This window comes from Heterodontus francisci, chromosome 23, assembly GCF_036365525.1.
Source record: "Heterodontus francisci isolate sHetFra1 chromosome 23, sHetFra1.hap1, whole genome shotgun sequence".
In the NCBI taxonomy this organism is placed as follows: domain Eukaryota; kingdom Metazoa; phylum Chordata; class Chondrichthyes; order Heterodontiformes; family Heterodontidae; genus Heterodontus; species Heterodontus francisci.
This window is the reverse complement of record NC_090393.1, coordinates 55,650,400-55,659,907: the sequence shown is the minus strand read 5'-3', so window position 1 is coordinate 55,659,907 and position 9,508 is coordinate 55,650,400.

Genomic DNA, 9,508 nt, shown 5'->3' with positions numbered 1-9,508 from the left:
ATGTGCAGTCACACTTGGAGGGGGTTGGCTCTTTCAAAGTCAATGGATGTAGATGGCCCTGATGACCGTGTTGATAAGACCATTCTAGGGAATTTAATCACTGAGAGCACCCCTTTGTTCTGACTAGGTTGAATGAGACTTGTCATCTCCAGTTGGATCTTTTGGTGTTTCAAATGTAAATTGCAGTGGCCATCTTGGCTGCAAGTTTACATTTTAAAAGTTACTGTAAGATTTTCCAGAAAAATACTAATGTAAGATTCCAACTGATGAAATTAATATTTCCCCTTTGGCATACAGGGTTTTCATGACAATATCATCAAGAAAAGGCAATAATGTTAGATTGGCCATATTCGAAGGCATGAGAACTTGCTGAAGCGGGAGATTGAAGGGTGATTAGAGGGATGCAGTCCAAGAGGAGGAAAGAGAATGATGATGTTAGACAACTTCAAATTGAAAATGGGACAATCCTGTGAGCAACTGAAGAGGAAAGCGCAAGACCACGAGGAGTGGATAAATGAGCAGAGGACCTACCCTTAGGCAGATCACTGATTACTATAACAAACATGTAATCACAGGAATTCTGTCCTGCTGTGATTTTCCTTGTACTTTCTCCCCAAATGTCTTTTTATGCAAACAATTAACTCTGTACAGAAACAAAGCATATTTTTCTTTAAGACCCATGGGAAGAAGGATCAATCAATACCATTAACCCCCAGCCCAAGCTGTCAGTACTACATAACAGACCAGGCCAGACACTCTTGCTGGACTGGACTACTATCAGTGAAAAACGTAAGTATAAAAGTAATTTCTCCACAAAATTAATAAATCAGTACCATTCTTCGACTGATTTGAGACTACAAAAGATGAGGAATAAAGATTTTTTTTAAAAAAGGAGCTTCTCTCCCTTTCTGAATTGACTGAAATTTGTCTCTGCTGCAAGGTACTGTGTTCCACAATCCTGGCTGGTATAATTTCTAAGTGCACAGTCTTCACCTACTTGAATTAGGCTAGTGGGTTATTCTTTGAGCAGTGCAAAGTACAACTCCAGACTGTAAAGCAGTGCAGCCGCAAACTGGCAATAGTTTTCTCCCAGCATGCTAGTCGCAGAGGCACCTGGGAAAATCAATCTTCGGTTCTGGGAGACTCCCAACCAATCTGGGAGGGTTGACACCCCTACCAAAAATGTACTGCGCTCTCAGTACTGCATCCAAATATCAACTCAAATTGTGTCATAAGCTCATGGATGAGGCTTGCACCCACAACTTTCTGACTCAGAACTAATAGTGCTGTTAACTGAGCCAAGTTAACACAACATTAAGGCACTTTGAGCTTGTAATTTTATTTTTCTCTACAGTATATTGTTACTAATATGTAAACAAGCCCAGTGATAACATGGAGACAGGCCTGATCTCTTGGGCCTGAATCACAATAGCAATTTCATAAAAGAGCAGATATGACACAGGGCTGCAGTCTGCAGTGTTGGCAGAGAGAACAAAAGAGGGACCAGATTAAGAGGAGATGGTCTGAGAAACAGGGAGGAGGCTAATGGAGTCAAAGGCCTAAGTGCTCATAACCTTACAATTGGAATGAGTACTTTTAGGAGGAAAATCAAGAAACACATTTTCAAATAAAGGTATGGAAATCGCTGCCCCCAAAAGGGTGTGAATTCTGGATCAATTGTGATTTAAGTCTGAGTGTATATTTCAAGTATATGTTTTTGTTATGTAAAGGTATCAAAGAATATGGAGCAAATGCAAGTAAATCCCATTCAAGTAAAGACAAGCCATGATTTATTTGGATGGTGGAACAGGCTCAAGGTGCTGAATGGCCTGCTCCTGTCCGCATCTTTCTATGTTGCTATGGAACCAAGGCTGAGAGATCTGAACTGCTACTGGGAGATTTGTAGCATCCCAAGGCATCAGAGCTGCTAGGCAACAGGGGTGATGCAAGAAGCATGAGGGAGAGATCAAGGAAGAGAGTAAGATAATAGTAGCTTCCAAAGCAAATGAGTTATGGTGTCAGACCATCAGGGAAAATGATATAGGCACTGGTGGTCAGGAGCATAATTTTGACACAAGTGTTATGGACAGGTGGTAAGTGGTGTGGGTGGCTTCCACTTTTCACCTCCCAACTGACTGCAATCGTCTTTTGTTAAAAATGGTGTGTTAGTTCCTGAGTAGGGACAAATAAAGAGAAAAATGATAGGTTTTCTCATAAGTTTAAAAAAAGGAAGATAACTATTTTTAATCAATTCCCAAAATGCTTGCAACCTTCACCCACTCGTGCATTCACACCCACATGCATACACAAGAATAGATAAAGGGTAGAATGCATTTAAAATGCAAGTTGATATAACCGTTCGTGGTTTACAGAATACTGTTTAGTCTTCTCTGGAGGAAAGTCTTTTTAAAGGTGCAGGCCTGGATGTTTGCAGTCTTGAACTTGCTGGGGTGTTCTGGCGTTCTAGTGTTTAAACTCAGCCCAAAGTTGGTGGTGTGAATTTGGTTTACCTTCACAGATGGAGAGTATCAAAGTCACTCTTTAATTTCTCTGCTGTAGTGGTTGTTCAGTTCTTGTTCTGCAGGGTTCTTCTGTTTAGCTGGATCTCTCTCTCAGTCTCTGGCTGGAAAACTGACTTTCTGTGGTCTTGCTTGATTTCCCCCATCTCTCTCCAGAGGGCTACCTTTTTAAGGTAAAAATCCATCACATTTGAGTTTCTATTAGGTGACACATGGCCCTTTCCCCTGGTGTCACTAGACAATGGACCAGGATATGGAAACCATGGCTATCTATTGATATCTGAATGGGGACCATTCTGTTATCATGGTGCTACTGCACACCTATTAATTTTGGTTTGGGCTGTGAGTCAGTCTGTCTCTATAACATTTTGTTAGTTCATTCATATAAAAAGGAATTATCAATATGCAACAGTGCTCCTTTCAATTTCAATGGGTTCTCCTCAGAGCTATTTCAGATGAGGTTAACGAGTTTCATCCTCAACAGACGGAGGTGTGTATTTCCAGTACAGGAGGAGTCACATGACGGCTACTCCATTTTGTCTGTGGTACAAGTGTCCATGTTCTTGTGGTTCTGTTTAACAGGTGACTTTTTATTTTCATAATTCCTCTAATTCATTATTTCATCATGGCTCCTTCCGAGCATGACACAACAGAGAACCATCAGAGCAATTGAGGCATGCCAAACCAAACAAGAGAATGGACATACATCCGAGCACATGCAAACAGTTGCAAATATGTGAGATACAGAATGTCATGTCTAAAAATTACACAACACTGATTTTTGATACAGTAGCTGTGTAAAATGTCATGCAGAAAGCAACAGACATAGGAACAACATAAGAAAACAAAGAGGCCAACAGACAGAGGATCAAGTCTGTGAAAGAGATATCTGTCTGCTCTGCTAGTAGGGCAACGAGATTCTGAATTTAAATTCGGGTCCCCAGAGCAAAAGATCAGTTTCTTAGTCCAGAGCAGAGGGGATCCAAAAGTGGAGAGAGTGTTATATTGAGAGCATTACAGGAAGGAAAGTTAAAGAAATGCTCATCTCCAATAGTAGGCCTCAATGTGTGTTTTTTTCTCATTGCATGTTGATAAATAAACTTCAGAACAATAATGCAAAAGCTATGCAGTGGATTTCGGTTTTCAGTTCAAAATTTAAATTCCATCCCCTATAATCTTCTCCCCACTGCTCCAGAAAACTGTCCAACTGGACAGTGAGTGTTGGCATTCAACTGTGGGGGACACCACCTCTGAGCCTAATTTTGTCCTCATTGAACATCCAATACACACACACTCTGTAGGAGTCACTATAGTGAACAAGAGTAGGAAACATGGCAAATTTTCTTGGCATACTCTTGCCAGGGGCACATATGCCAATTATAACTCTCGACTCTGTCTGAATAACTTGGTTCAAACCTTGATGGAAAAAGTAACAGCAGATAGTTTAGATATTATGCCAGTGATGGAGAATGATTAGACGATTCAGTCAGGGTATGTAGATCCTTGTCTAACGTGACTGAGCTTGAACCTTTACAAAGTGATTCATCTATGAACTTATTTATGCAGTCTCTTGGCAGTTCTCCTGATTGTGCAGTGGATAATACAACTCATGGTCTAGGATTGAACCACATTGAAGTGTGCAAATTCTCTACAGTTCAGATGAAGGATCTGATCTAATACATAAACCTGTGATAAAAATATAAACAGGAAATGATGGAAATACTCAGTGGATCTGGCAGCCTTCGTGGAGAGACATCAAAATCAACATTTCAGGTCAATGACCTCTCATCAGAACTTGAGTCAGGAAACAGAAAGCAATAAAGCTGATCAAGGTAAAAGAGATAAACAGAAATCCTTTTCTAGAGAAGAGCAGAACTTATTGAAGGTGGGCATTCCTGGAAGAGAAGTGGCAGTGAATTTAGCAGCAATCCAAGAGCAAAATACTGCAGGTGCTGAAAATCTGAAAAAGAAAATACAGAAAATGCTGGAAATACTCAGCAGCTCTGGCAGCATCTGTGGAGAGAGAAACTGAGTTAATGGGCAGAATTTTCCTGGCCTCGAGGAGATGGTTTTGGAGGCAGGGAGCCAGGAAAATAGTGGGGAGTCGTGTCGGAATGGCACCCCGACACATCCCACCACCGGGATGTTTCCCAGGGACACTCTGGGATACGGATCAGCTGCCCACTCCACAGAAGCAAGCAGTCAATTTAAATACTTAAGGCCCCAATTGGGAGTGATTTTTTTTTGGGGCTCACCGGCATTTTGCCAATGGCAGAACGCTCCTTCGCTGTGTGGGGTGGCTGCCAGCTCAATGGAGATAGCCTGCCTCAGGGACCATACCCTTTTATTTCTATTTGTGCTATCAATCATCCATCTTGTTACGAATGCTGTGTGTATTGCGATAAAGAGCCTTTAATTCTGTCTTTTTACTACATTTCCCAACTCTGACCTTATTTGATAGTGCACTCTTATGTTTGTACATTCTGTCCCTTCCTGTCACACTATGGTTATTATTATCCATATCACCACACTGCACCATTGCCTTGTCCTTTCTTGTTAACTTTCTAAATTTCCCCCCACCTGAACCCTCCCCTCCACCCCCCCCCCCCCATTTAGTTTAAAGCCCCCTCTACAGCCCTAATTGTATGATTCACCAGGACACTGCTCCAGATGAAGACTGTTCAGATGAAGGCCATCCCAACAATACAGCTCCCTCTTTCCCCAGTACTGGTGCCAGTACCCCAGAATGAAACCTATTTCTCCCACGCCAATCTTTTACCCATGCATTCAACTCTGTATTAGTTACTCTATGCCAATATGCTTGTGGCTCAGGTAGTAGTCCAGAGATTATTATCTTTCTGGTTCTGCATTTTAATTTAGCCCCTAGCTGCTCATATTCCCTCAGCAGGACATCTTTCTTAGTCCTACCTATGTCATCAATACCCACATGGACCACAACAACTGGATCCTTCCCCTCCTACTCTGAATTTCTCTCCAGCCCAAGGAGATGTCTTTAACTCTGGTATTGGGCAGGCAACTCAGCATTTGGGACTCATGCTCTTGGCTGCAGAGAACAGTATCTATCCCCCTAACTATACTGTCCCTTACTACCACTACATTCCTTTTTACTCCACTTAAATAGCCCACTGCACCACGGCTCTGTGATCAGTTTGGCCATCCTCCCTGCCGTCCCTGCTCGAGTCCACAAGAACCTAGAACCTGTTGGACAAGTGCAAAGGCTGAGGTTACCTTCTGGATCCCCATATCTGCCTCACGTAGTCACATCCTCCTGTCCCTAAGAATGGATCAAATCTGAAATACCTAGCCTAAGAGGTGTGACTGCCTCCTGGAACAGTGTCCAGGTAACTTTCCCCCTCCCTGATGCATCACAGTGTCCAATTTCAGACTGCAGCTCGTCAACTCAGCAAAGTTCCTCAAGCTGCAGGCACTTACTGTAGATGTAGTTGCACTAGATCGCACTGTTGTCCACCAGCTCCACATGCTACAGCTGCAACACATCACCTGCCCTGCCATCTTTATTACCCCAAAAAAGCATCCTTAAAACTCGCCAACCAATCACCTACCTGTTCAACTAATTAATGCCTCTAGGCTTCAACTCTGAGGTCTCACTGCCTCTGGCTCCCTCTCTTGGATCACTACTTGTTCTGTAAAAGACCAGAACAGCACATCCTCCCTCACTGCACCAAATTCCCACTTAGCAAATTCCTGAGTTAAGCAATCTATCTCACAGCACTCAAATTGAGCAGAACTTCATGCTACTTATAATGGATGTCCTTACCACTTTTTCTGTTATTCTTGATAGATTACAGCATTTCTCATGACTCTCTTTTCTGTCATTAGCTTTGGCTTTGTTGTATGCTTTTTCGGCTGTTATTTTCAGCCTAATCTGATTGTTCATTCACAGAATCACAACCCTTGACACAGAGTCCTCTGTACACTTAACAGGGCCAATTTTCCTTTGCTTGTTCCCAGAGAACGGTTAGCCATTTCGTTGGAGGGCCGAATAGCCCACGTTTTGCAATTGTCTCCTCGTAAGCAAACCTGGCCATTAGGTTCCAATCCTGCAGCTCTTCTCTGCATTGCTGCCCTTGTGTTTTGATGACAGGCATCTGCTAAAACCTACAAGTTTTGAAATGAATATGTGTAGCAATGTTGCCAATTGGCTTTATATTCATGCATCTGAATAATAATTCAATTTAAAAATGTGCAAATTCTGAGTTCAAGCCATTTTTCATTAGTCGCATTATTTTTATTGGTCCTTTCATATGCAATCTGGTCTGATAGTTAAACTTACCAGAATGACCCTATTAGTCCCACTTTGAATCTAAAAGGTGATATATTCACTCAAAGCAGAGATGCCAACTAACCAGACAGAAGCATCAAGTTTTTCAGTACAATTCTCCATTTTTGAGATCTTCCAAATTTCCGAAACTCAGAGGAACTACAATTGGATTTGGACAATTACGTTTTGCTTAAAGAAAAAACTCAATGTTTCCATATTAAATATGGTGAATGGCATCTACGTCAAAGTGTTGGAGTTTCAACCCAGAATAAGAGATTTCATGGATGAAAGTCCCCCCATACAGCAATTTCCCATCCCAGTTGTGTTATTGTGGGAGCTACTCAGCACAGGCCAGCAATTCCTCACAGATGGAGAAATCATTTGAAGGAGCAGTCACTACAGCACCCACCCATACAACAGCATCTGTGATGGTCCAGGAGCAGGTATCTTTGCCAGAGAAATCACGTGGCAGTTAGGGATAAGCTGGGGAGAAAAATTATTTTAAAAATGGATCTAAATGGTTTCTTCACTTCAAGGTTGGGATTTCATGAATTTCAATATCACTGTGTAGAATCTTCCAGACAACCATTTTGAATATCTTGGAAGCAGATCACCTCTCAGCCTAACAGCTGCAGCTTTTGCAGGGTTAGGTGAGAATATGAACTAGTGACAATGGAATGGTGTGAAAATGGAGTCTTTCACTCAAATAAATACATTAAATATACCAAAAGTTATTTATGGTATTTTCATGCAGTGATGAATAATTCTCACTTCCTACTTTGTCTGCAATACTTGGACAAAAATCTGGATTCACTGATATATCAGATCCAATTAATTTTAAATTAAATGCAAACAACTGGTCCCCAAAGATTGTGATTCCCAATGTGATATGTGATTGCCAGTAGAATAAAAAAAGATTGCACAAAGCAGAGTGTGCTTGTGGATAAACTTTCTGCAGACTGTTTTTGATAATTTTTTTAACTTAAAGGTGCAACATTTATATGTATAATTAGGTATAAAAGATCTGCACAATTAGCCCAACTGTCGTCATGACCACATTGAGCTAGAATTCATTTTTCTTTTCTTGTTTATTTTCTGATTTTCTCTCTTCTTGTCCTGAAGATAATAATTTTCAAAGGGTTTGTGGCTCCAGCTGTGCCAACAAAACAGCGTTTCAATAGCTCACCCAAGTGACTGGGTGAGTTAGTGTTGACCAGCTACTCAACCATGAGAGACATCAAACCCAAAGTCAATCCTGACCTTCACTCAACATGGGTCTTTAGAAGAGCGGGTGCTCACTTGACAGAACTTAGGTGCAGAAAATCTGGCTAATTTTTGAATATCTGAGCTCAGCTATAGTAGCACTAACTTGCTTGAGATCTACTAAATCAGCATAGATTAGAGATTAACCTGGAACTTTCCTGGTTTGTGTGACTCAGCACCACATGTGTGATGCCTTTACCAGTTTAACCATCAGGTCAGCCCCTTTCTTCCAGTTTCATTCTTACCATCATCTTGCTCCGGCCACGATAATTTTGTTTTCTTTACAAAGTCAAACATTTTGGGGTGGGGGGGGAATTTTATGCTCTCTCCCACAACGGGTTTTGAAGCGGGGACAGATATAATTGGGTGGGATGGTGGCCGGGGGGGTGGGGAACCCCACCTCTGCTGAAATTGAATTTGGTCGGGGGTGGGGGGAAAGACCTGTAAACAGTCTTTCTGCCCCGCCGCCAATTGAGGCCCTTAAGTGGGCATTTAATGCCTAATTAAGGACCTCAACCCGCCGTTGTAACCAGCCGAGTGGCAGGCGGGCCTGTCGCCGCACGAGAAGCACGGCTAGAAAAACTATGCGGGATGCTTGACGGCTCCATGGTGTGGGGGGGGGGTTGTCTCTCGTTAAAAGTCACTTAGAGAGCCACCCCCATGCCCTTGCTGCTGATCCCCCTACACCCCATCTCCCATGACCCCTCCTGCCCTGACTTACCTGTGGCCTGGGTTCAGCGCCATTCCTGGGCCTCAGGTGGGTGCTCCACTGGCAGTATCCACTGCCTCTGCAGTGGCACTGCTCAGTTAAATAACTGCCAGCCTCTGATTGGCTGGCAGCTCTGAGGGCAGGACTTCCAAAGCCAGGGTGCTTGATCCTGTGGAAGCTGTCCAGTTAAGTGTCTAATTGGCACTTGATTTGGCGGGCCTCCCACAGATGGGGCGTCGCTGGGTTCTCGGTGGCACCTTTGCCACAGATTGAGACCCCCATTGCCCGGCCATGGTTTTGGATGTAGCTGAGTCATTTTATATCATATTTATATATATTTATATATTTATATCATTTATCCTCAGGTCTTTAACTCCACATCACTGCTTTCAAGTGTTCCCTTCAGCCAGCTGCCAGAAGACATGAGGTGCAATATTCCCATCTCTATGCAGAGAGATGACATAACCTCTACCTGGACTGTCTCAGAATGAAAAGAGGTTTTCTCCCATAATATGCCATTGAGTCTTACGGAATCTTATTCTTATATCTTAGTAAATAGGCAGCGCTCCAGCCAAAAGAAAACACCAAACGATGTAACTTGTTTGTAAATATATATATTTAAGCATTTTAGTTCAATTTGAATTGCTGAGCCAAGTTCAGCCCAGCATGCAGATTTACAAGTTACTTTGAATCAACAGTTTGTACATATCTCAA